The following is a 27586-nucleotide window of genomic DNA, read 5'->3' on the forward strand; positions in this document are numbered from 1 at the left end:
GTGTGGGAGGGGGGAGTGGAGCGTGTGAGGGAGGGGAGGGTGGGAGGGTGTGGGAGGGGGAGGGTGTGTGAGGGTGTGGGAGGGGGGAGGAGGGTGTGTGGGGGGGGGGATGGTGTGGGAGGGGGGGGAGGGGCGAGTGGGGGAGGGTGTGGGAGGGGGAGGGGGGGGGGTGTGGAGGGGGAGGGTGTGGGAGGGGGAGGGGGGGATGGTGTGGGTGGGGGGAGGGGGAGGGGGAGGGAGGGGAGGGGGGGGGTGGGGGGGGAGGGTGGGGGGAGGGGGGGAGGGGAAGTGGGGGGTGGGGGGGGGGGGGAGGGGAGGGGGGGGGAGGGGGAGGGGGTGGGAGTGGGAGGGTGGGGTTGGAGGGGGAGGGTGTGGGAGGGGGGAGGGGGGAGGGGGAGGGGGAGGGGGAGGGAGGGGAGGGGGTGGGGGGGGGGAGGGAGGGGGAGGGGGAGGGGGTGGGGGGGGGGGTGGGGGGGGGGGGTGGGGGGGGGGAGGGGGGGAGGGTGGGTGTGGGGGGGGAGGGGGGGGGGGGGGGGGGGGGGGGGGGGGGGGGAGGGGGAGGGGGGGGGGGAGGGGGAGGGGGGGGGGGGGGGGGGGGGGGGGGGGGGGGGGGGGGGGGGGGGGGAGGGGGGGGGGGGAGGGGGGGGGAAGGGGGGGGGGGGGGGGGGGGTGGGGGGGGAGGGGGGGGGAGGGGGAGGGGTGGGGTGGAGAGGGGGGGAGGGGGGGGGGGAGAGGGGGGGGAGGGGGGGGGGGGGGGGGGGGGGGGGGGGGGGGGGGGGTGTGGGGGGGGGGAGGGGGGGGAGGGTGGGGGGGCGGGGGGGAGGGGGAGGGGAGGGGAGGGTGGGGGGGGGGGGGGGGGAGGGGGGGGGGGTGGGGGGGAGGGTGGGGGAGGGAGGGGTGTGGGAGGGTGTGGGGGGGGTGAGGGGGGGAGGGTGTGGGGAGGGTGAGGGGGAGGGGGTGTGGGGGGGTGAGGGGGGTGTGGAGGGGGGGGGTGTGGGAGGGGAGGGGGAGGGGAGGGGGGAGGGTGAGGGGGGGAGGGTGAGGGGGGGGTGTGGGGAGGGGGAGTGTGGGGGGGAGGGGTGTGGGGGTGGGGGGGGGTGTGGGGGGGGGTGTGGGAGGGGGAGGGGTGGGGAGGGAGGGTGGGGGAGGGTGTGGGGAGAGGGTGGGGGAGGAAGAGGGGGGGGGGTGGGGGGGGGGGGGTGGGGGGGGGAGGGGAGGGGGAGGGGGAGGGGAGGGGGGGGAGGGTGTGGGGGAGGGTGTGGAGGAGGGGGGGGGTGTGGGAGGGTGTGGAAGGATGTGGAGGAGGGGGGGGTGTGGGAGGGTGTGGAAGGGTGGTGGGAGTGGTGAGGGGGAGGAGTGTGGGGTGGAGTGGTGAGGGGAGGGTGTGGGAGGGGGAGGGGGGGGGGAGGGTGAGGGGGGAGGGTGTGGGAGGGTGAGGGGGAGGGTGTTGGGAGGGAGGGGGAGGGTGTGGGAGGGTGAGGGGGAGGGAGTGGGAGGGAGGAGGGGGAGGGTGTGGAGGAGGGGGGAGGGTGGGGGGGGGGGTGAGGGGAGGGGGAGGGTGGGGAGGGTGAGGGGGAGGGTGTGGGAGGGTGAGGGGGGGGGGGGTGTGGGAGGGTGAGGGGGAGGGTGTGGAGGAGGGGGAGGGTGGAGGGGAGGGGTGTGAGGGGGAGGTTGTGTGGGAGGGGGGAGGGGGGAGGGTGAGGGGGAGGGTGGGGGGGGGGGGGGGTGGGGGGGGGGGTGGGGGGTAGGGGGAGGGGGGGGGGGTGGGGGAGGGTGGGGGAGGTGGGAGGGGGAGGGGGGGAGGGTGGGGAGGGGGGGGGGGGTGAGGGGGAGGGTGTGGGAGGGGGAGGGGGGTGGAGGAGGGGGAGGGGTGTGGGAGGGGAGGGTGAGGGGGAGGGTGTGGGAGGGTGAGGGGGAGGGTGGGGAGGGGGGAGGGGGAGGGGTGTGGGAGGGTGAGGGGGAGGGTGGGGGAGGGGGAGGGGGAGGGTGTGGCTCTAGGTGTGGGGTTGGTGACGCAACAGGGGCGGGGGTATTTATGACGTTTGGGGGTGTGACTAAAAATGTCGCGGGGTCATTGATCCGTGGGGGCGGGGGGTCAGTGACGCATGGCGTGGGGGGGTGTGGCGAGTTCAATTACGTCTGGAACGGGGGCGGGGGGGTCAGTGTGACTAGGGGTGCGGGCCATGACGCGTGGATGGGGGGCGGGATCAGTGACGCGCGAGGTGATTGCAGCTTGGCCTGGCCCATGTCGCGTGGCACTGGATCATCGACGCTGGTGGGCGGGACCAGTGACGTATGACGGGCAACAGCGGCAGACGGGGAGGGGGCGGGATCACAGGACGCTATGGGGGGAGGCGGGGCCAATGACGCATGGCGTTGAAGGGCGGGGGACCGGTGACGCGAGGGGGCGTGGCCAGAGGCACGAGGGGGCGGGGTCACCAACGCCTGGGGGCGGGCGCCGCGCGAGCTCTTTAAACCCTTTTTGCCCGTTTGAAGGCGTGCACTTGGTCCCGCCCCCGCCCCGCTGACTGACAGCGGTGCCCGCCAATGGGCGGCGGCGGAGGGCGGGGGCGGGCCATTGGGGGCGGGGCGAGGTTGCACGCGGAGCGGAGCGGACGGTGGGAGCGGCGGCGGCGGCGGAGGAGGAGGCTGAGGTAAGCGGGGACATGTCAGGTAGTCGGCGGCTCTGGACACACGGGCCTCGGGACTCCGTGACCCAGGGCTGCCGGGGAAGGAGAGGCGACATCAGCTGGTGGGGGGGTTCGGGGTCACAGTCAGGCGCTGCATCTGGAGTCGGCTGCGGGTCCCAGTCTACGTATGGGATGGTCTCGGTCTGTCTGTGGCCCCTGTATCGTGTGGCGCTGGAGTCTGACTGTGCAACTGGAGTCTGACTGTGCCAGGACTCAGGTCCAGGTTCTGGTCCCGTGCTGCTCCTGGGTTCTAGTCCGGGTCCCGGTGCAGTGCAGAGCTGGTCCCGGCTCTCGGTCTGTGGCTTCGGGTCTCCGGTCCGGTTCCCAGTGCAGGTCTGGGGATTGGTCCAGGTCCCATTGCTGCAGGGCTGGTCCCGGCTCTCAATCTCGGTCTGTGGTTCAGGTCTGATGTTGCAATCCGCCCTCCCCGAGCTGGGGGTATGTTGCTTCTGGTCCTGGGATCTGTGTCCCATGCCTATCCTCCGGCAGCCATTGCAACTCCGGGTGTGTGTCTGTGGAGAGGGTCAGCTTCTGGAGTCCTGGTGCAAATTTGTGGTCCGGATCCCAAGGACGGTTGTTGCTCCAGATTCCGCTCTTGGTGCAGATTCGGCTGCAGTCCAGATTTTGATCAACTAGTCTGGCGCTGATACCGATCTGGACTCGTGCTGGCACTTGTCAGACCTAATTCAAATCCAGTGCAGCTTTGATTTTCTCTTTAGTTCTGCTGTTACTGTGTTTGAACTTTGCTGCAGTTCTAGCGATGATAAAATATTATCTTGCAGACTCCGGTCAACCCTGGTCTTATTTAGTTACTTTTTAGTGTGGTTTATGTAACTGTCTGGTATAATTACACATTGGTTTAATTATATTTCTGGATTAGATTCTGGAACTTGGCCAGGCCTGATTCTGCTGTAAAAAAAAGTCTTCAATTAATCATTTGGGAAAGTGTTGTTGTGAAAGTTTTACATTAAAGTGTCGCCTTTCTCCCTGTTATCTACTGGCTTGTACTTCATCACAATAATACAATACCATTTATATCTGATAGGATTGTAACTTCCAACCCCCACCCAACCAAACACAGAGTAACCAAAGCCTTTGGCATAACTGCATTTGCTTCATCATTGATACCGGACAGCACCCTGCACCCTTCCTGTTTAATCCGAGTACAGAATTTGGGGGGAGGGGAGTTAATGTTGCAGTTATTTAAGACGTTTGCATTCAGTTTTGGGCACTGTTTTACAGGGAAGTTGTTGTCAAGCTGGAAAGGGTGCAGAGAAGATTTACGAGGATGTTACCAGGACTCGAGGGCCTGAGCTGGAGGGAGAGGTTGACCTTGAGGGGTAACCTTTTTACACAAAGGGTGGGGGGTGTATGGAATGAGCTACTGCAGGAGGTAGATGAGGCAGGACTATTGCTACATTTAAGAAGCATTTAGACAGGTACAAGGATAGAATAGGTTTAAAGAGATATGGGTCAACCGCAGGCAGGTGGGACGAGTGCTGCTGGGACATGTTGAGCGGTGTGGGTCAATTGGGCTATGTAAATATGACCTATGAAAAGGAGAATATGCTACAAGTACTCAGCAGGGCAGGTACAGCTGAGGTTGATACAGCACCGCACAGGATCAGGCCCTTCAGCCCACAAAGTCATAATGCCAGGTTAAGCTAATCTCTGCCTCCACGTGACACCATATCCCTCCATTCCCTACATATCCAAGTGCCTGTTTAAAAGCCTCTAAAATGTCACTATTGTATTTGCCTCCAACGCCCCCCCCCCCCCTTCAGCACGTTCCAGGCACTCACTGCCCTCTGTTTAGTTTTGAAGAATGAGGTCTCATTGAGCCATATTGTCTAAAGAAAGTAGACAAAAGTGCTAACTCAGCGGGTGATGCAGCATCTATGGAGCGAAGGAAATACGTGACGTTTCAGGCCAAAACCCTTCTTCAGACTGATGGATAATGAAAGGCCCAGATCGAGTGGATGTGGAGTGGATGTTTATTGTAAGGGGAGAGCCTAGGACCAGAGGGCACAGCCTCAGAATAAAAGGACGTACCTTTACAATGGAGACGAGGAGGAATCCTTAGCCAGAGGGTGGTGAATCTGTGGAATTCATTGCCACAGACAGCAGTGGAGGCCAAGTCATTGGGTATTTCGAAAGTGGAGATTAGCAGGTTCATGGTTCGTAAGGGCGTTAAAGGTTAGGGGGAGAAGGTAGGAGAATGGGGTTTAGAGGGAAAAACAAGTCAGCCATGATTGAATGGCAGAGCAGCCACTGATCTAATAGTCTGATCCTGCTGCTATGTCTTCTGGTCTTGCGGTTTTCATATGCTAGACACATACACTTTCTATTTATTTTTTTAAGTTTTCTCCCTGTGAATTAATTTTTTGTAGGAGTGTGTCACCCTTGATTTTCTTCTTCTCTCATGTTAATCCGTGACATTTAGTCCTCGGCCCTTCCATCAAGCGGGGCAACTTAGTTTAGTTTAGAGATATGGTGCAGAAACAGGCTATTCAGCCGACCAAAGATCCCTACACATTCACTATCCTACACATGCTAGGGACGATTGACAGTTGTACCAAGCCAATTAACCTGCAAACCTGTACTCCTTTGGAGTGTGGGAGGAAGCCGAAGATCTTGGAGGAAACCCACGCAGGACATACAGACAAGCACCTGTAGTCGGGATCGAACCCAGATCTCTGACGCTGCAAGGCAGTAACTCTACTGCTACACTCCAATGCCGCCACTCAATGGACCCTTAGTATCAGAGTCAAGCAGCATAGAAACATGCCCCACACATCCATGCCATCCAAGGTACCCCATCCCCATGCATTAACACTATCTTACACACGAGGGGCAATTTAAATTTATGCCAAGCCAATAAACCGACAAACGTGCGCCTCTTTTGCAGTGTGGGAGGAAACCGAAGATCTCGGAGAAATCCCATGCATGTCATGGGGAGAACGTACAAACTCCGTACAGCAAGCACCCTTAGTTAGGATCCAACCTGGGTCTCTGGAGCTGTAAGGCAGCAACTCTATCGATGTGCCGCCCTCAGCACTATCCTGTCCACACCCCGTATTGCTTTATCTATTTCTCCCACATCTCCTCTCAGCCCTCTTAGACTGGCTCCTGGGATGGCAGATTTGCCACGAGAGGAGAGATTGCCCTGATCTCTGCCGTGGTTCATGTGAAGTTTGCACATTCTACGGGCGACGCAGTACGTTCTTCCCGTGACCGCGTGGGTTTTTTCCAGGTGCTCTGGTTTCCTCCCACATTCCAAATAGGTTTCTAGGTTGACATAAAGTACAGGAGTAACTCAACTCCAGCACTTTGTGAAGGGAATGAACTGCAGTTGCTGGTTTACACCGATGATAGACACAAAATGCTGGGGTAACTCAGCGTGACAGGCAGCAACTCTGGGTAGAAGGAATGGGTGATGTTTTGGGTCGAGACCCTTCTGTGTCTATCTTAGGGATAAACAAGTATCTGCAGTTCCATTCTACACAAGTTTGTAGGTTAATTGGCTTTGGTTAAAAAAAAATAGTAAATTGTCCCTTGTGTGTAGGATATTGCTAGTGTGCGGGGTGATTCTCTGGTTGGCGTGGATTTGGTGGACCGAAGGGCCTGTTCCCACACTATCTCTAAAAGTCTAAAGTGTGACCACTAGGGTGCTTTCTGGGTGCTCTTGTTTTTTTTCCCCCACATCCCCAAGATGTTCATGTCGGTAGTTAATTGACCATTGTAAGAAGCGCCTTGTTCACATGGTGGTAGGAGAAATGGGGGGGATTTTGTGGGTGTTGAGAGACAGTAAGTTGTAGGGAAATGAGGAAGGATGGGATTGCTCTGGGCTGGCATAGACTCAATGGGCCAAATGGTCCCCTAAGACATAAAGAAATACAAGTCTAATTAGATGTCCAAAAGACAGACATAGAGATAGGAAAGGTTTAGCGGAATATGGGCCAAACGCAGAAAAATGGGACTAGCCTAGAATGCCAACTTGGTCGGTGAGTGGACAAGATGGGCCGAAGGGCCTATTTCTGTGCTGTGTCGCTCGATGACTTTCTGACTTGACTATTCACAAACTGTTTGTAAAATAATAGTAGATCGCAGATAGAACTTTATTATTTGGAGTTCAGGAGGCAGAAAGGATGATCTGAAAGAGGTTTAGTTAAGTTTAGATTAGTTTAGAGATGCAGCGCGGAAACAGGCCCTTGGGCTTACTGAGTCTGCGCCGACCAGCGATCCCCGCAGATTAACACTATCCTACACACGCAGGGGACAATTTACAATGATACCAAGCGATTTACCTACAAAACCTGAACTCTTTGGAGTGTGGGAAGAAACTGGAGATTCCTATTAAATCTTGATCTTCACTTTAAAAGTATGCTCTCTTGTTTTTGATCTCCCTACCCTGGATAAAAGACTGTGCTTTCACCCTATCTATGCCCCTCATGATTTTATACACCAGCACGGTGGCGCAGCTGTAGAGTTGCTGCCTCACAGCACCAGAGACCCAGATTCGATCCTGACTACGGGTGCTGTCTGTACGGAGTTTGTACGTTCTCCTCCGTGACCTGCGTTGGTGTTCTCTCACATTCCAAAGACATACAGGTTTGTAGGGTAATTGGCTTGGTATATATGTAAATTGTCACTAGTGTGTGTAGGATAGTGTTAGTGTGCGTGGGATCGCTGGTCGGTGTGGACTAGTTGGGCCAAAGGGCCTGTTTCCACGCTGTTTCACTAAGCTAAAACAAAATCTTATTCAAACTCTCAAGGTGACTTGGACAGGTTGGGTGAGTGGGCAGATGCATGGCAGATGAAGTTTAATGCGGATAATTGTGAGGTTATCCACTTTGGTAGCAAAAACAGGAAGGCAGATTACTATCTAAATGGCGTCAAGTTGGGAAAAGAGGAAGTACAGGATCTGGGGGTCCTTGTACATCAGTCTATGAAAGTAAGCATGCAGGTACAGCAGGCAGTGAAGAAAGCGAATGGCATGTTGGCCTTTATAACAAGAGGACTCGAATATAGGAGCAAAGAGGTCCTTCTGCAGTTGTACAGAGCCCTAGTGAGACCACACCTAGAGTATTATGTGCAGTTTTGGTCCCCTAATTTGAGGAAGGACATTCTTGCTATTGAGGGAGTGCAGCGTAGGTTTGCAGGAAGATTGTTCCCGATGTTAGGGAAGTCCAGGACAAGGGGGTCACAGCTTAAGGATAAAGGGGAAATCCTTTAAAACCGAGATGAGAAGAACTTTTTTCACGCAGAGAGTGGTGAATCTCTGGAACTCTCTGCCACAGAGGGTAGTTGAGGACAGCTCATTGGCTATATTTAAGAGGGAGTTAGATTGGCCCTTGTGGCTAAGGGGATCAGGGGGTATGGAGAGAAGGCAGGTACAGGATACTGAGTTGGATGATCAGCCATGATCATATTGAATGGCGGTGCAGGCTCGAAGGGCGGCCGAATGGCCTACTCCTGGCACCTAATTTCTATGTTTCTATGTTACAAGGTTAATTTCCGGGATGGTGGGACTGTCATATGCTGAGAGAATGGAGCAGCTGGGCTTGTACACTCTGGAGTTTAGAAGGATGAGAGGATATCTCATTGAAACATATAAGATTGTTAAGGGCTTGGACATGCTAGAGGCAGGAAACATGTTCCCAATGTTGGGGGAGTCCAAAACCAGGGGCCACAGTTTAAGAATAAGGAGTAAGCATTTAGAACGGAGACAAGGAAACACTTTTTCTCACAGAGAGTGGTGAGTCTGTGGAATTCTCTGTCTCAGAAGGCGGTGTAGGCAGGTTCTCTGGATGCTTTCAAGAGAGAGCTAGATAGGGTTCTTAAAAATAGCGGAGTCATGGGGATTTGGGAGAGAAGGCAGGAAAGGGGTACTGATTGGGGATGATCAGCCATGATCACGTTGAATGGCGGTGCTGGCTCGAAGGGCCAAATGGCCTACTCCTGCACCTATTGTCTATTGTCTCTCAAAAAGGGTTGGCTTCAGGAAGTTGTTTCTTCTGGCACAAAGGGTTACAGTAACAGAATAAGGCATAGATCATCTTAGATTCAGCATGTTATTATTAAGCTTGCATATGACATGAAAAGCCTGAAGATGGGTTTCGGCCTGAAACGTTCCCTATTTCCTTTGCTCCATAGATGCAGCCGCACCCGCTGAGTTTCTCCAGCACTTTTGTCTACCTTCGATTATCCAGCATCTGCAGTTGCATCTTGAACATGAAAAGCTGTAGTGATGAGGATAGTTGTTGGCTATAGGGTGATACTGATCAGTTGGTAAGACGAGCAGCGCAAGAACAAAGGCAAATTAATCCTAATAAGTGCAAGGACAATTAAGAGTGGAAGACACAATGAACAGATGGGCCCCAGGGAGTCAGAGTCGTAGAGTCATAGGGCGATTCAGCGTGGAAACAGGCCCTTCAGCCCAACTTGCCCACATTGGCCAACATGTCCCATCTGTACTAGTCCATGTTTGGTCCATATCCCTCTAAACCTGTCCTGTCCATGCACCTGTCTAACTTTAACGTTGGGATAGTCCCAGCCTCAGCTACCGCTGGCAGCTTATTCCATACACCCACCACCCTTTGTGTGAAAAAGTTACCCCTTAGATTCCTATTAAATGTTTTCCCCTTCGCCTTAAACCCATGTCCTCTAGTCCTTGATTCATCTACCCTGGGCCAGAGACTGTGCATCTACCTGATCTATACACCTCTATAAGATCATCCTCATCCTCCTGCACGCCAAGGAATCGAGCCCCAGCCTGCCCAATTTCTCCCTTTAGCTCAGACTCTAGTCCTGGTAACATCCTCGTAATTCTTCTCTGCATCCTATCCAGCTGGGCAACATTTTTCCTGTGACACTGTGCCCAGAACTGAACACAATGGTCTAAATGCGGCCCCACCAACGTCTTATTCAACTCCAACATGACCTCCCAAGTATTGAGGAACAGAAGGACGTTGGTGTACAAATCCAAAGATCCCTGAAGGTGGCAGCATAGGTAGATAAGATAGTTTTGATTAACTGAATTGATTGGCCTGAATAGAGTGAATGGCAGAGGATGTTTCCACTAGAGGGGAAAGTCTAGGACTAGAGGGCACAGCCTCAGAATTAAAGGACGTATCTTTAGAAATGAGACGAGGAGGAATTTCTTTAACCAGAGAGTGATGAATCTGTGGAATTTATTGCCGCAGATGGCTGGGGACGCCATGTCTTTGCGTACTTTTCATAAGTCATTGGAGTAAATTTAGGCCATTCAGCCCATCGAGGCTACTCCGCCAATCAGTCATGGCTGATTTATTTTTTTCCCCTCTCAACCCCATTCTCCTGCCTTCTCCCTGTAGCCTTTGACACCCTTCAAAATCAAAAACCTCTGCTTTAAAAATACCCAACGTCTTGGCCAGAAAACTGAGGGATAATCTTTGGTTGGGAGACCTGGAGGAGTGCTTTTTGAATACTGCAGCAAGATATTTATGGTCACTGAGATGGTGAAACCTAGCTCTCGAAAGACCTGCGTCTCCGACATACAGCTCTCCTCTGGTACCTCAGAAGGCCGAGGTGTTCACCTTATTGTGGTGTACAAGATCATGACGGGCTCGGAAACAGTGAACGCTCACAGTCTTTTTTCCAAGATAGAGGATTCTAAAACAAGAGGGCACAGGCTTAAGGTGAGAGGGAAGAGATTAAAGAGGGACTTCTGGGCAACGTCTTCATTCCGAGGGTAGTCCGTAACTGGTATAAGATGCCAGAGGAACTCGTATCACCATGATGTTGTAGGGGAAGCACAGTATTGCAGCTGATAGAGCTGCTGTCTCACAGCGCCAGAGATCCATTGTTTGATCGGTGGCATGGTGACCCAGTGGTAGATTTGCTACTAGTTCCAGAGACCTGGGTTCCATCCTGACTACAGGTGCTGTTGTATGGAGTTTGTACTTTCTCCCCCTGACCGTCTGGGTTTTCTCCACGATCTTCGGTTTCCATCCACACTCCAAAGAGGTACAGGTGTGTCGGTTAATTGGCTTGGTATAAATGTAACGGTGTAAATCATAGTGTAGGACAGTGTTAGTGTGCGGGGATCATTGGTCGTGCGGACTCGGTGGGCCAAAGAGCCTGTTCCCGCGCTGTATCTCCAAACTTAACTAAACTAAACCTCAGGTGCTGTCTGAGTGTGGAGTTTGCACGTTCTCCCTGTGACAGCATGGCTTTCCTCCGGGTGCTCCAGTTTCCTCCCACATCCCATAAACGTGCGAGGTTGTTGTTTAAGTGGCCTCCTGTAAAATTACTGCCTAGTGTGTTGGAAGCGGATGTGAATGTGGAATAACATAGAACTGGTGTGAACGGGTGATCGAGGGTTGGCGTGGCCTCGGTGGGCCGAAGGGCCTGCTTCCAGGTCGTATTGTTCAATCAATCAATCAAGGAAGCGATAGAAGCGGATGCAGTTGCAACTTTGAAAATACATTTCATGTTCATAGATGATAGGAGCAGAATTGGGCCAAGTCTACTCCGTTCAATCATGGCTGATCTATCTCTCCCTCCGAACCGCATTCTCCTGCCTTCTCTCCAAACCCCCTGACACCTGTACTAATCAAGGGTTTGTACAGATACGATATATAATGGACAGGAAGGGTTTAGAGGGATATGGGCCAAATGCAGGAAAATGGGACTTGACAGAATACCAACTTGACAAATTGGGCTGAAGGGCCTTCCATACTCTATGACAAGATTTAAACGGGTGTGGCAGAAGGTTGGGAACTAGACCAGTAGGTTAGCAGGTTGAATGATTAAGGAGAAGGCAAAGGTTAAGTCGAGTCATTCTCAAGGAAAGAACAGGTCAGACCAGGTTAATGGATACCACGGGACTGACAGTCGTACTGTATATATTTATTTTATTATCAGGAGTGTAATGGGTCGGGCACATGAGCTTTGAGCTTGGATCGGTAAACGGATTGACAATATTAATACCATGAAAAGAACTGGCAGCTCAATGTGTGGGGATGCATATGCCAAGGTTCAAGAGTGCTTTATTGTCATCTGTCCCAGAACAGGGGCGGGACTGTGGCACGGTGGTAGAGTTGTGCCAGACCCGGGTTCGATCCTGAACCTGGAGTCTGTAATCCCAGTTTCTGGCAAATACTGTTGTAAATAAAAACAAGGAACCCACTCCTCTTGCCCCCACCCCTTTCTTCCGCACACATCCCTTTCTTACCCCCCACTCCGTCTCCCTGACACACCTATTTCTCGTCTCCTTCTCTACCTACATCCCTTCCCCTAGTTTCACAATTCAGGGGCGGCATGATGGCGCAGCGGTAGAGTTGCTGCCTTACAGCACCAGTGACCCTGGTTAGATCCTGACCTCGGGTGCTCTTTGTACGGAGTTTGTTTGTTCTCCCTGTGAACGCATTGGGTTTTCTCCGGGTGCTCCGGTTTCCTTCCACGCTCCAAAGACGTGCAGGTTTGTAGGTTACTTGGCTTCTGTAAAATGTAAATTGTCCCTGGTGTGTAGTACAGTGCTAATGTACGGGGATCGATGGTCGGCGCGGTTGCGTTGGGCCAAATTGCCCGTTTCCACACTGCATCTCTAAAGTCTAAAGAACAATATATATATATACAATATACACACTGAACTTTTTTGTTGTTTATTGTGATGTTCCAGAGTACTGGGTTTACATATCTGTTGTGCTACTGCAAGTAAGCAGACAAGAACATGCCCCCAAGTAGTTTGGAGCTAAGTTGGGTGATGTAGTGTTTAAAAGCCTGATGGTTGTAGGGAAGAAGCTGCTCCTGAACCTGGACGTTACCATTTTTAGGCTCCTGTACCTTCTTCTCAATGGCAGGAGTGAAATGAATGTGTGGCCAGGATGGTGTGGGTCTCTGATGATGCTGGCTGCCTTTTTGAGGCAGTGACTCCTGTGGATCATGATCTGAAGGAGTCACGATAGTGTGGAATAGCTTAGAAGTGTACAGCTCGGGAAGAGGCCCTTCGGCCCGCAATGTCCGTGCCAAACCTGATGCTAAGTTAAACAAATCTCTTCTGCCTGCACGTGATCCATTTCCCTTCGTTCCTTGTATATCGATGTGATGTGAAAGAGGAGGGGAACTTGCTTTACTGATGAGGTTTATGTTTATCGAGATACAGTGAAAAGTTGTGTTTTGCATGCTGTCCAATCAAATTGTGTAATAATAGTATACATTAGATACAATCGAGCAAAACAATTACAATAGGTAGGATGAAGGGAAAAGATACAGAGTGCAGAATATAGTTCTCAGCATTGTGGAACATCTGCTCAGGGAGTTTGTCACAGAGGCACTCGGAGAGGACTCTGAGGTCCAGTGAGGCAATATGTGTAGAACTCGGGTATAATATGTGCCAGAGAAATTATTTATTTTATCAGGATGCAAGAAATTGCAGCGAATTGTGGACGCAGCCCAGGCCATCACACAATCCAACCTTCCAACGACGAGTCGCACCCCGGTCACTCCCTCTTCTCCCCTCTCCCGTCGGGCAAAAGGTATAGAAGTGTGAAAAAAGCACAACTCCAGATTCAGGACCAGCAACTGAACCATCCTACCAACAACTAGAGAGCAGTCCTGAACTTCTATCCATCTCATTGGAGACCCTCGGGCTATCTCTATCTTTGATCTGACTTTGACTGGCTCTATCTTGCACTAAATGTTATTCCCTTTACCATCTATCTGTACACTGTGGATGGCTCAATTGTAATCATGCCTTGTCTTTCCACTGACTGGTTAGCACGCAACAAAAATCTTTTACTGTACCTCAGCTCATGTGATAATAAACTAAACTAAATTCAAATAAGAAGTATGCAAGTACGCTCTGATGGGCTTGTACTAAAGGCTTCCCATTAGCCAGCAGGAGCTAGACAATCAATTAAATTCTTAAACATTCGGACTTCATTTTTAGTTTAGAGATACAGCGAGGAAACCGGAAACTGAGTCGGCGACGACCAGCGATCCCTGCACATTAACACTATTCGACACACACTAGGGACAATTTAAATTTATACCAAGCCAATTAACCTGCAGACTTGTACATCCTTCGAGTGTGGGAGGAACCCGGAGCACCCGGAGAAATCCAATGCAGGTCACGAGGAGAACATGCAAACTCCGTGCAGGCAAGCACCCGCAGTCAGGAAAGACCCCTGGTCTCTGGCGCTGTAAGGCAGTAACTCTACTGCTATGCCACCGTGCTGCTGTTAGATTTTAGTGATGCAGTACGAGAATAGGGGGGGAAAAAGGTGAATGTTGGGGAGGGAGGAGAGCAGGTTTACTTGTTTTTACATACAACAGGATTTGCCATGAACTGGGAGTATATGATTGGGAGTGGCTGTTTGAAAGTAAATCTAGATCTGACATATGACAAAGCTGGTTAGAGTTGGGGATCAGGGATCAGTGTGTTCCACTGAGGATGAAAGATAACATCGGGGAGGAGAACCTTGAATGACCAGTTTAGTTCAGTTTAGAGATACAGCGTAGAAGCAGGCCCTTCGGCCCACCGGGTCCGCGCCGACCCAGCACTCCCCGCATGTTAACACTACCCTACACACATTAGGGACAATTTTTACATTTAGCCAGCCAATTTGCCTACTAACCTGTACGTCTTTGGAGTGTGGGTGGAAACCGAAGATCTCGGAGAAAACCCACACAGGTCATGGGGAGAACGTACAAGCTCCGTACAGACAGCGCCTGCAGTCAGGATCGAACCCGAGTCTATGGCGCTGCAAGTGCTGTTAGGCAGCAACTCTACCGCTATGCCCTTTAGTCAGAAAGTAAAAGAACTTGGTCTGAAGAAGAGCCCCGACCTGTATACGTCACCTATCCATGTTGTCCGACGATACTGCCTGCCCCACTTACTCCAGCACTTGTGTCTTGATTTTTTAAAAGGAATTGCATGAAAGGTTTATGAAGCTGAAATCGGACATGGTTCTTGAGGAATACAAAGGAAGCAGGAAAGAACTTAAACTAGGAGTCCAGAGGGCTAAAAGGGCCCATTAAATATCTATGGTGGGTAGGATTAAGGAGAATACCAAGGTAATTTTAGGTCTATTTGGAGCAAGCGAGTTAGCGTCTTCTTTCATGTCCATCTTCCATGTTTCAAATGTTGACATCGCTGTCATCGTCCATTCTGAAAAGGACGCAAGCTTCCGGCGGCAATCAGCGGGAGCCTTCACTTGTTGCAATAGATGATGGTGGGAGCAGATCAGGATACTTCCAGTTTCCAGCCCCGCGATGTGGACGCTTCTGGTTTGGGGCCAGCGAGTTAGCAGATCTAGGTTTATCATTGTCATGTGTAGAGAAGTCAGTTGTTTGTAATATACATGTTTAAGGTTGTAGATTTGGGTTCATTATTGTCACGTACAGAGGGGCTAATAAAAAGCTTTGTTTTGCACGCTATCCAAACAGATCTGTTATACCATACAGAGATGCAATCAACTCGGACTAATAGACAATAGGTGCAGGAGTAGGCCATTTGGCCCTTCGAGCCAGCATCGCCATTTAATGTGATCATGGCTGATCATCCCCAATCAGTACCCAGTTCCTGCCTTCTTCCCCCTATCCCCTGACTCCGCTATTTTTAAGAGCCCTATCTAGCTCTCTCTTGAAAGCATCCAGAGAACCTGCCTCCAGCGCCCTCTGAGGCAGAGAATTCCACAGACTCACCACTCTCTGTGAGAAAAAGTGTTTCCTCAGCTCCTTTCTTGGTTTCTTGGTCCTCCTAAATTCTAAATGGCTTACTCCTTATTCTTAAACTGTGGCCCCTCGTTCTGGACTCCCGCAACATCGGGAACATGTTTCCTGCCTCTAGCGTGTCCAAACCCTTAACAATCTTACATGTTTCAATAAAATTCCCTCTCATCCTTCTAAACTCCACAGTGTACAAGCCCAGCTGCTCCATTCTCCCGCCATCCCGAGAATGAACCGGAATGTACAAAAGGGGAATTAACCGGAATGTACAAAAGGGGAATTAACTGGTAATGTACAAAAGAGGAAGATACAGAGTGCAGAAATATAGTTTAGTTTAGTTTAGAGATACGGTGCGGACTGAGTCCACGCTGACCAGCGATCCCCGTCACTCAACCACAATCTGTCACACTAGGGACCATCTGCAATCTTTACCAAAGCCAAACAACCTACAAACCTTTACATCCTGGAATGTGTGAGGAATGAGGTGCCGCTGCACCACTGTGCCGACCGGTTCTCATAGACAGAGTCCAATGTCCTCAATGAAATAGAGGTAGATCAGACTGTACAGGTATGTAGGTTAATTGGCTTCTGTAAATGGTAAATTGGGTCTTGTGTGTAGGACAGTGCTAGTTACAATGGACCAAAGTGCCCGTTTCCCTCCACAACTCTAAAGTCTAAAAACTCCACATACAATACAACCCCAGACCCGTTGGGTCTCCCCACGTGCCGTTGTGTTGGGGGGGGGGGGGGGGGGGGTTAGAGAGTGGGGTTAGCCATCCAGAGAGAAAGAGACACCGGAATGTACAAAAAGGAGGGAAGAGGGAGGGTGGGGTGAAGGGGAAAGGTGGAGGGTAGGTAGGGGCGGTGGGGGAGGGGTTTCAGGGGGAAGGAGGGGGGGAACTGGAGAGGGCGGGGGGGGTAGAGGAGGGAGGAGGGGGTACAAAAGAGGAGGATACAGAGTGCAAACAACCAATAGTGCTTTTTTACTGTTTACTTTCATTTTAGTTAAGTACTTATACGTTGTGCGGACATGTGAGTCCACAGCTCAGAGAAGCGACCCTCTGCCTTCCTCCAGCTTGCAGACCACAATCTGTCACAATAGGGACCATCTGCCCTGTCATTTTACCATTGAGCCAAAAAACCTACAAACCTTTACAGGGGGCTCTGGAGATGTGGCCAAAAAGGACAGCCGTAGGTGGCGGCGTTTCTCTCGGAAATCGTAGCACAGATCGCCAAAACTGTCAAGAACAGACTTTAATAATATATTAGACCAAGTGCAGACCCGTTGGGGTTCTCATAGACAGCGTTACACACACTAAATGTCCTCATGGAGGGGATGACAAATAGAGAGAGAGGAGAGATGGGGGGGGAGGAGGGAGAGAGTGCTAGAGAGCAGGCAGTGCTTTTTTTAAAGGGGGAGACCATATTTTCATTTTCAAAGAGGATTAAGGGTACTCGCAGTGCTGTAGACATTTGTCAGTGTCATTCAAAGCTCTGATTGAGGCACACCACTTGCAGAGACTGGTTGAGGCACACCACTTGCAGAGACTGATTGAGGCACACCACTTCCTGGTTTTATAGTCGCTTTTCCTCCCTCCAGCAGGGGCAGCAGAGAGAATGGGGAAGTTGTAAAAACATTAATATCTCTGTCAATTTTCATCGACGGGAAAATTCCTCGGCACACACGCGGCGGAGGGGGGCTCTGAGCAAGGTGGCCAAAAATGACGGCCGTAGGTGGCGGCGTACTCTCGGAAACCGCAGCACAGAAAGCCAAAACCGGTCAAGAACAGAGTTTTAGTAATATAGATACTAGACCAAGTGCAGACCCGTTGGGTCTGTTCCCCCAACGTGCGGTTGTGGGGGGGGGAGGCGGCATGCAGCGTCACACACACTAACTATCCCCCCTCTTCCCCCCCACCGCACTCACGCTAATTACCCCCCTTGATATTATATTAATATTATTAATTTGCTCCTTTTACCCCATAACCACCCTATCTACTGACGCATAGCCCCCAACTTGCAGTCACATCTAGAGAGGGGGGCGGGGTAGAGAGTGAGGGCAGAGAGAGAGAAGGGGCAGAGACACAGAGAGAGGGGAGGAGAGAGAGGGGGTGCTGAGAGGTGGGGAGCACAGAGGGGGAGGGAGGGGGGGCAGCAGAGGGGGGGGGAAGAGGAGGGGGTGGAAGAGGAGAGGGGAGAGAGGGGAGAGGGGGGTGGGGAGAGAGGAGAGGGGATGGGGGGGGAAGGAGGAGGGGGGAGAGAGAGGGGGGGGGGGGGAGAGGGGGGGGGGGGGGGGGGGGGGGAGGGGGGGGGGGGGGGGAGAGAGGAGGGGGGGGGGAGAGAGAGAGGAGGGGGTGGAGAGAGAGTGAACCCAAACCCCCCAAACAACCATTTGCAGGCAGTGCTTTTTTCCTTCAAACTAACCATAACCATATTTTCATTTTCAAACCAAATTAAGGGTACTTACAGCTGTGTAGACATTTGTTCAGTCATTCAGAGCACAGACCTCCATGTTGTAGAGCTGATTGGGGCACACCACTTCCTGGTTTTATAGTCCCTCCCCATCCCACCAGCAGGAGCAGCAGAGAGAATGGGGAATTTTTTTAAATCATTAATATCTCTGTCATATTTCATCGACGGAAAAATTCCTCGGCACACGTGCGGCGGAGAGGGGCTCTGAGCGAAGTGGCCAAAAATGACGGCCGTTGGTGGCGGCGTTCTCTCGGAAATCGCAGCACAGATTGCCAAAACCGGTCAGAACAGAGTTTTAGTAATATAGATAAGATAAGATACACACAGAACTTTTTTGGTGTTTATTATGGTTTTTACAGAGTACTAGGTTTACATTATCTGTTGTGCTACTGGAAGTAAGCAGGCAAAAACATGCCCCAAGTCTATGTAGTTCGGAGCTTATTTGGAAGTTGCCGTGTTTAATAGCCTGATGGTTGTGGTGAAGAGGCTAATCCTACAGTTTTCAGACTCCTGTATCTTCTTTCCAATGCCAGGAGTCAAATGAGTGTGTAGCCAGGGTGGTGTGGGTGGCTGATGATGCTGGCTGCCTTTTTGAGACAGCGACTTGTATAGATTCTATTCTGCAGGTGTCATGAGAGTGGGGAGTAGCTTAGAACAGCACAGCACGGCGACAGGTCCAATCTTTACCAAATTAACTTTGAGGTACAAAGAGGTACAAAGGACAAATGAATGACAGCTATGCATTCGGACAGATCAAAGCCAGCAATGATGATCAAGGAAAGGTGGAGCCCACAATTGTTCATTGTTGGCTGTGGGGAAGGTGATAACGAGTGAAACTAACGAGTGAAACTAAGCAGGAAGACTGTGAAACTATTAGAACAACTAGTATGGAGAAGAGACACATAGAGAGATGAAATGCAAGGGTCACTTGGAGCTGGAGAAGTCAGTATTCATACCAAAGATCTTTTAGCGGAGCAAGGTAGTCCACTCAACGAAATAGACGTAGTACGGTCATGGGCAGATTCATGGGTAATTTTCGGCCCCATTTCCGTAATCGGCTTCCGTCTCCGCACCAGAGATCCCATAGGATACTAGCGCGGAGACGGAAGCCGGTTACGGAAACATCCTCGTAAAAATAAAAGTTATTTGGTAAAAGTCTTCTCATTTTCAAAATTTTAATTTATTATCACAAACGTTTCCCCCGCAACATTGATTACACTGTGAGTCTGGTCGGGTCGGGTCCGGTTACTGAAATGGATGGAAAAAAGGCCCATGTTCCGCTCCGTTGCGTACTACACGTCAGCCCATTGCATTTAGCAGGAGTGGTCTCTCTTGCTCCGCTATAGGATCTTTGATTCATACTGGGATGTAAGCTGCCCGAGCTTCAGCACTTTATTTCTGTTTGTGTATTAACCAGCAACTGTATTCTTTGTTCCTATATTCCAGCTCCTTTGTGTTTTCCTCCAGAGTCCAGCACCTGCATTTCCTTGTGTCTCCATAAAACAGCAAATTTGATGGCAATTAGGAAACAAAGTTGACAAACTGTTCGTTGTTAACTGCAAGGTGCTTTGATCTACCATGAATTCAATAAAGGGCACAATAAAACTGCCTGCCTTCCCTTTCATCATCAATACTTTCTGACAATGCTCTTATCGTGAGTACTGCCTGCAAGATGTTTGCAGTACTGTGGTTGTGTGACAGCTTTCCTTATCTGAAACGGAGTCATGGAGTCATACAGCATGGAAACAGGCCCTTCAGCCCAACGTGCCCCCACCGGCCAACATGACCCAACTACACTCGTCCCAATAGACCTGCCTGCATTTGGCCCATGTCCCTCTATACATGTCGTATCCACGTACCTGTCTAACTATTTCTTAAACGTTGCGATAGTCCCTGCCTCAATGACCTCCTCCGGCAGCTCGCTCCATACACCCACCACCCTTTGTGTGAAAAAGCAACCCCTCAGATTCCTATTAAATAATTTCACCTTAAACTTATGTCCTCTGGTCCTCGATTCACCTACTTTGGGCAAGAGATTCTGTGCATCTACCCAATCTATTCCTCTCATAAATTTATACACCTCAATAAGATCTCCCCTCATCCTCCTGCACTCCAAGGAATAGAGCTCTAGCCTACTCAACCTCTGCCTTTAGCTCCGATCCTCTATCCCTGGCAACATTCTTGTAAATCTTCTCTGTACTGGATGTTCTCTCTCTGCCGGATGACGGCAGGAAGAAGAAGGAATGACCGGAGTGGGACACAACTCTTAAATTATGTTGGCTTCATTTCAGAGGCAGCGTGAAATGTAGATCCGAGTTAATGATGGGCGGTCTGGTCTGTGTGATGGACTGGGCTACATCGATAATTCTCTGTAATCTAATCTGCAAGTTTGCAGATGTTTGCAGAAGTTGGTCATCTTGTGGCTAGCGAGTAAGGTTGTCAAAGGATACATCAGGATATCGATCAATGTAGGAGAGATTTTTTTTGTTTGACCTGTACTTGTCACAAAATAAGATATCTCGTAGAACAGTGGTAAGTTTCTCGAACAAGTCGGCTTATTCAACGCTACACACTGGGAAACACTCCGAGAGAACCCAAAGTGTTTCAAAGATTCGCAGCACCCACAGCATTTTTCTATTCCCACGACACGATGGTATACGTGGTTTCTACCTTTTTGAAATAATTCACCATTGATCAATGTCTCTGTAACCCTTCATTTCTGTCTTTCCCCAGGGTAAGCTATAGATAGATAGATAGATATAATTTATTGCCACACAACCAGGGTCGGTGGAAATTTGGGTTGTCAGCAGCAGTACAATAATAAAGAACACACAACCACAATAAAACTATAACACAAACATCCACCACAGCATTCATCACTGTGGTGGAAGGCACAAAATTTGGCCAGTCCTCCTCCATTTCCCCCTGTGGACAGGACCAGAGTCCAAAGTCACTCCAGGATCGGCTCTTCCTCACCGGAGACCGCGGCTTTAAGATGGTGTAGGCCGATTGGTCGAGATTTAAAGTCTCCGCCGCAGCGAGAAGCACCGCAGACCGCAGGGCTGGCGGTAGAAGCTCCCCTCCAGGGGTGATGGTAAGTCCATGCCGGACCCCCGGCAGTGATGGCTTCTTCTTCCCCCGGGTCCCCCACGAGGGATCCCGGGCTGTAGACGCCGCACCAGCTGGAGCTCTGCAGACCGCGACTTCAGGCTGCGGCTTCAGGCTGCCGACTGCCCCGGGCCAGCGAAACGGAGCGCTCCCCTCCAGCGAGCCCCAGCGAGGGCTCACCCGCTCAACGCCGAGAGTCCACGCTGCGCCCGCCGCTGAAGCCCCGGGCGTGTCTGCGGGAAAGGCCGCACCGATCCTTGATGTTGGGCCACGGGGGAGGCGACCTGGAAAAACCCGCCTCTCCGCGGAGGAGGCGACCAAAGCGGTTTCCCCCTTACCCCCCACACACCACCCTCCACACAAAACACACAAAGAAACACAAAATACATACTTTAAAACATACTAAAAAATAAAAAAAGGTTAAAAAAACTGACGCGCTGCTGACTTGGCTGCTGCCATGTGATTATTTATTTAGATTATTTAGAAAAACACTCCAATTTGTCTGGTTTTGAATGTAGTTTAGTTTATTGTCACATGTACCGAGGTACAATGAAAAGCTTTTGTGGCGGAAATTTCAAAGGATTATGTGCTGTATGTGATGGCTCATGGGGTGATGAGGTAAGGACCAGGGGGACTCTGTTTTTGTTGCGACTAGGGGGAGGGGGAGCAAGGGCGGAGCTGCAGGGTCCCGAGGAGACACGAGTGAGGGCCTCATTTATGATGGGAGAGGGGAACCGTTGTTCCCTAATGAATGAGGACATCTCAGATGTTCCAGGATAGGACACCTCATCTTGCGGCATAGACGGAGGAATTGGAAGTAGGGGATAGAGTCTTTGCAGGAAGCAGGGTGGGAAGAAGTGTAATCGAGATCTGCAGTTCCTTATTACACAACCTACAAACCCTGCATGTCTTTGGAGTGTGGGAGGAAACTGGAGCATCCGGAGAAAACCCATGTGGTCACAGGGAAAACGTACAAACTCCGTACAGACAGGACCCGTAGTGCGTTTTACTCGGGGTAGGGAAATGAAGAAGCAGAGGTTTAAGGTGAGAGGAGAAAGGGGAAAAATTGAAGAGATACCCGAGGGGAAACTTTATCACTCAGGGGGTGGTGGGTATGTGGAACGAGCTGCCAGAGGAGGGAGTTGAAGCAGTTACTATAACAACATTTCAAAGGTGCTTGGCAGGCACGTGGATAGAGGAATATGGGCCCGAAGCAGGTCAATGAGACTAGCTTTAGATGGGGCATCTTGGTCGGCATGGACATGTTGGGCTGAAGGGCCTGTTTCTGTGTTGTGTGATGCTATGACACTATACAGAGTGCAGAAGATAGTATTGTAGCGCGTTACTTTGTCAGACAAATTCCAATGTCTGCATTGGGGCAGAGAGGATTTGAACAGCATCCTAGTTTATGGATGGACCAGTTCAAAAGCCTGATAACAGAGGGGAAGAGGCTGCTATTTTGTCTGGTGGTGCATGCTTTCAAGCTTCAGTTGAGGCTTTTAAAGTTCTCATCCTTGTTCCCACCTCCTTTGTGCCTTCATAAGTCATGGGAGCGGAATCTGGCCATTCATCCCATTGAGTCTATATAACCATATAACAATTACAGCACGGAAACAGGCCATCTCGGCCCTACAAGTCCGTGCCGAACAATTTTCCCCTAGTCCCATCTACCTGCACTCAGACCATAACGCTCCATTCCTTTCCCATCCATATACCTATCCAATTTATTTTTAAATGATAAAATCGAACCTGCCTCCACCACTTCCACTGGAAGCTCATTCCACACAGCTACCACTCTCTGAGTAAAGAAGTTCCCCCTCATGTTACCCCTAAACTTCTGTCCCTTAATTCTCAAGTCATGTCCTCTTGTTTGAATCTTCCCTACTCTCAATGGGAAAAGCTTGTCCACGTCAACTCTGTCTATCCCTCTCATCATTTTAAAGACCTCCATCAAGTCCCCCCCTTAACCTTCTGCGCTCCAAAGAATAAAGACCTAACTTATTCAACCTTTCTCTGTAACTTAGTTGCTGAAACCCAGGCAACATTCTAGTAAATCTCCTCTGTACTCTCTCTATTTTGTTGACATCCATCTACTCCGCTGTTTAACCGTGGCTGATTTATCTTTCCCTCTCAACCCCATTCCCCTGCCTTCTCCCCATAACCTTTGATGCCCGTACTAATCAAGAATCTGTCATTCTCTGCTTTAAAAATACCCAATGACTTGGCCTTCACTGCTGTCTGTGGCAAAGAATGCCACAGATTTACCACCCTCTGACCAAAGAAATTCCTCCTCATCTCACTAAAGATGCGTTCTTTTATTCTGAGGCTGTGCCCTCTGGTCCAAGACTCTCCCACTAGCGGAAACATTTCTCCCCACATCCACTCTATCCAGTCCTTTCGCTATTCGATAAGTTTCAATGAGGCCGCCTCATATACTTCTAAACTCCAGCGAGTACAGCCCCAGAGCTGTCAAATGCTCATCATACGTTAGCCCAATCATTCCTGGGATCATTCACGTAAACCGCCTCAGGACCTTCTCCAACGCCAGCACGTCCTTCCTCGGAAATGGGGCCCAAAATTGCCCACAATATTCCAAATGAGGTCTGACCAGTGAGTGCCTTGTTAAGCCTCAGCATTACATCCCTGTTTTCAGGGGAACTTCATTTCATATTGACACGGCTTCACTGTTGGTGACTTTGCCCTCAGCGGCCAAGTGCTTGAGGCTTGGACATCCCCTTATACTTTTTACCTCAGTTTCTTCCCTTGCTTTTTTATTGAAAATTTTGACCAAGAACTATTGCCTTATCAATGCAAACCTCATGTTGAAGGAGCAGAATTAGGCCCACGGCCTATCAGGTCTACTCCACCATTCAATCATGGCTGATCTATCTTTCCCTCTCAGTCCCATTCTCCTGCCTTCCCTCCTGACACTCTTACTAATCAAGAATCTATCAATCTCCACCTTAAAAATATACATTGACTTGGCCCCCGCGGCCTTCTGTGGCAATGAATTCCACAGCTTCACCACCCTCTTGACTATATAAATCCCACGTTATTTTTTTGATTGAAAGATACAGCACGGAAACAGGCTCTTTGGCCACTGAGTCCACGCAGACCATCGATCACCGGCGCAGCGGTAGAGTTGCTGCCTTATAACCCTTGCCGTGCCAGAGACCCGGATTCGATCCCGACTACGGGTGCTGTCTGTACGGTGCGCACCCTGTGTTCGTGCGAGCTTTCTCCAAGATCTTCGGTTTTCTCCCACACTCCAAAGACGTACAGGTTTGTAGGTTAATTAGCTTGCTATAAAATGTAAAATGTAAATTGTCCCTTGTGTGTGTGTGTGTGTGTGTGTGTGTAGGATAGCGTTAATGTGCGGGGATCGACGGCCTGTGCGGACCCGGTGGGCCGAAGGGTCTGTTTCCACGCTGTTTCTCTAAACTAAACTAAACACCCGTACACTGTAGTTCTCTGTTACCCCACTTTCACATCCACACTAGTGCCAATTTACAGAGGGGAAATTAACCTAGAAACCCCCACGTCTTTGGGATGTGGGAGGAAACCGGAGCACCCGGAGGAAACCCACGCAGTCACGGGGCGCACGTGCAAACACCCACAGACAGCACCCGAGGCCAAAATGGAACCCGGGCCTGTGGCGTGTGAGGCAGCGGCTCTATTATGCTGCACTGTTGTTGGATCTTGAGCCCCAGTATTCCTCTCCACAGCTTGTGTTCCACTGGCTGTGGGCTCCTACATGAACTCAGTGTCTTTTGAGTGGGCCGTGAAAAGGGGAATCGAGAACCAGAGGATAGACACATGAAGTAGCTCAGAGTAAGGGGAAAAGATTTAATAGGAATCTGAGGTGTAACGTTTTCACACAAAGGGTGATGAATGTATGGAACAATCTGCCAGAAGAGGTAGTTGAGTCTGGGACTATCCCAACATTTATGAAACAGTTAGACAGGTACATAGATAGGACAGGTTTGGAGGGATTTGGACTATATGTGGGCAGGTGGGACTAGTGTAGATGGGACATGTTGGCCGGTGTGGGCAAGTTGGGCTGAAGGGCCTGGTTCCACACTGTGTCACTGTCTCTAGTAACTCAGCGGGTCAGGCAGCATCTCTGGAGAAAAGGAATAGGTGATGTTTCGGGTCGAGACTCTTCTTCAGAAACAAGAACTAGAGGGAATGGGTTCAAGGTGAGAGGGGCAAGATTTAATAGGAACCTGAGTTGCAGCCTTGTCATTCAGAGTGTGGTGGGTATATGGAACGAGCTGGCAGAGGAGGTGGTTGAGGGAAGTGCTATAATAACATCTCAAAGACACTTGGACAGGTATTTAAATAGGAGAGGTTTAAAGGAATATGTACCAAATGCAGCAAAATGGGACTAGCTTAGATGGGGAATCTTGGTCGGAATGTATACGAGAGCTCTTATTAGTTTAGTGATACAGAGGCCCTTCGGCCCACCAAGTCGGCACCGACCAGCGATCCCCGCACATTAACGCTATCCTACCCAAACTAGGGACAATTTACACTCATAACAAGCCAATGTCCCTACATACCTGTACATCCTTGGAGTGTGGGAGGAAACCGAAGATCTCGGAGAAAACCCATGCGGTCACGGGGAGAACATACAAACTCCGTACTTTCAGCATCCGTAACCGGCATCGAACCGAGGTCTCCGGTGCTGCGAACGCTGTGAGGCGACAACTCTACCGCTGCGCCACCGTGCCGAACTGAAGGGCCCGTTTCCGTGCTGTATGACTCTATTTGTGTCCATCCCATTCATCCTCCATAAAGTCTGCCGCTTGTCTATAAGCAATCTGTGAACGTTACTGAGCGTGGTTGAAGTATAGCAGGTTTCATCTTTATCCTGTCGGCCAGAGTTGGCTGTTTACTTGCCTGTTGCTTGTGCTATTTTTGTTACAGATCGCCCGCACTTCTGTGTCCCATAAAATGGAGTATCATTCTTCCCCTCCCGTCATAACTGTCTACCTCAATGGGCTGAATTATAAAGCCTCGACTTTACCCTGTGCCTTAAATCCCCTGCATTAATAACTGAATTGACACATCGGGCCTGCTGAGATTAGTGGAAGCATATCACTGACAGGCAGGCTGGTGGCAGAGGCAGTTCTCGTGGCTGGGGACGTTTTAAAGCGGAGAACCGTGGGAACTACAGATAAAGACAAAGTGCTGGAGTAACTTAGCGGGTTGGGCAGCATCTCAGGAGACCATGGATTGGTGACATTCGGATCACGCTCACGTTATACGAGTAGAATTAAGCCATTCGGCCCATCGAGTCCACTCCGCCATTCAATCATGGCTGATCTCTGCCTCCTAATTCCATTTTCCTGCCTTCTCCCCATAACCCTTGACACCCGTTCTAATCAAGAATTTGGCTATCTTGCATCTGATGTTTTCAAGTTAGAGTTAGATTTAGCTCTTAGGGTTAACTGAATCAAGGGATACAAGGAGAAAGCAGGAACGGGGCACTGATTTTGGATGATCATATTGAATGGCGATGCTGGCTCCAAGGGCTGAATGGCCTACTCCTGCACCTATTTTCTGTTTGTATTTGTGCCTTAAAAATATACACTGACTTGGCCTCCACAGCCCCCTATGGCAACGAGTTCCACAGATTAACTACCCTCTGACTAAAGAAGTTTCTCCTCACCTCCTTTCTAAACGAGCGCCCTTTAATTCTGAGGCTGTGACCTGCTGTCCCACATCTACTCTATGCCTTTCATTATTCTGTAAGTTTCAATGAGGTCCCCCCTCAACCTTCTAAACTGCAGCTGTCGAACGCTCATCATACGCTAACCCACTCATTCCTGGAATGAGTCGGGACCCTTCTTCGGAGTGATTGTGTTGGTGGGGAAGGGAAGAAAGCAGGAAGAGAGGAGGGGCAGGACAAGACCAGGCTAGAATTGGTGGAGTGTAGAAACAAGGAACTGCAGATGCTGGTTTATCAAGGAAAGACTCGTAGTGCTGGAGTAACTCAGTGGATCAAGCAGCATCCTTGGAGAACATAGATAGGTGAGATTTTGGGTTCGGTCCCTACATTGGACTGGTAGATGGATGCAGTTGAGGGAGGTTTTTAATAGTCAGGTTGTTGGACAAAGATCAGAGATGAATGGACAGAAGGCCATAGCATCATACAGCATGGAGACAGGCTCTCTGGCCCAACTTGCCCACACCAGCCAACATGCCCCATCTGCACTAGTCGCACCTGCCCACGCTTGTCCCATATCCCTCCAAACCTATCCTATCCATGTACCTCTTAAACGTTGTGATAGTACCTGCCTCGTGTACCTCCTGCGGCAGCTCGCTCCATACACACATCCTCACCTTAAACCTCGTTCTCGATTCCCCTACTCTGGGAAGAAGCCACAATTACTGTGCATTACCTGATCTATTCCACTCGTACCTCTATAAACTCACCCCACATCCTCCTGCACTCCAAGGAATGCACACTCATAGCCTGCTGAACCTCTCTCCATAGCTCAGGCCTTGAAGCCTAACAACAGCCTCGTAAATATCTGGACCCTTTCCACCTTGAAAACATCTTTCCTTTAACAGGAAATGTTCAGATGGATATGAGA

The 27586-nt window shown here is 50.7% G+C and overlaps 1 protein-coding gene across 1 annotated transcript in view; it reads left to right on the forward strand.

The window, feature by feature from the left end:
* The first annotated feature begins 2583 nt into the window (after positions 1-2583).
* Positions 2584-27586, forward strand: part of LOC129694371 (pyruvate carboxylase, mitochondrial-like) — a 538031-nt gene continuing 513028 nt past the window's right edge. The window contains exon 1 of the mRNA XM_055631071.1: positions 2584-2654. The gene's annotated coding sequence lies outside the window, so the exon portion shown is untranslated. The remainder of the gene's footprint in view (positions 2655-27586) is intronic.

This window comes from Leucoraja erinacea, unplaced genomic scaffold (genome assembly GCF_028641065.1).
Source record: "Leucoraja erinacea ecotype New England unplaced genomic scaffold, Leri_hhj_1 Leri_63S, whole genome shotgun sequence".
In the NCBI taxonomy this organism is placed as follows: Eukaryota; Metazoa; Chordata; class Chondrichthyes; order Rajiformes; family Rajidae; genus Leucoraja; species Leucoraja erinaceus.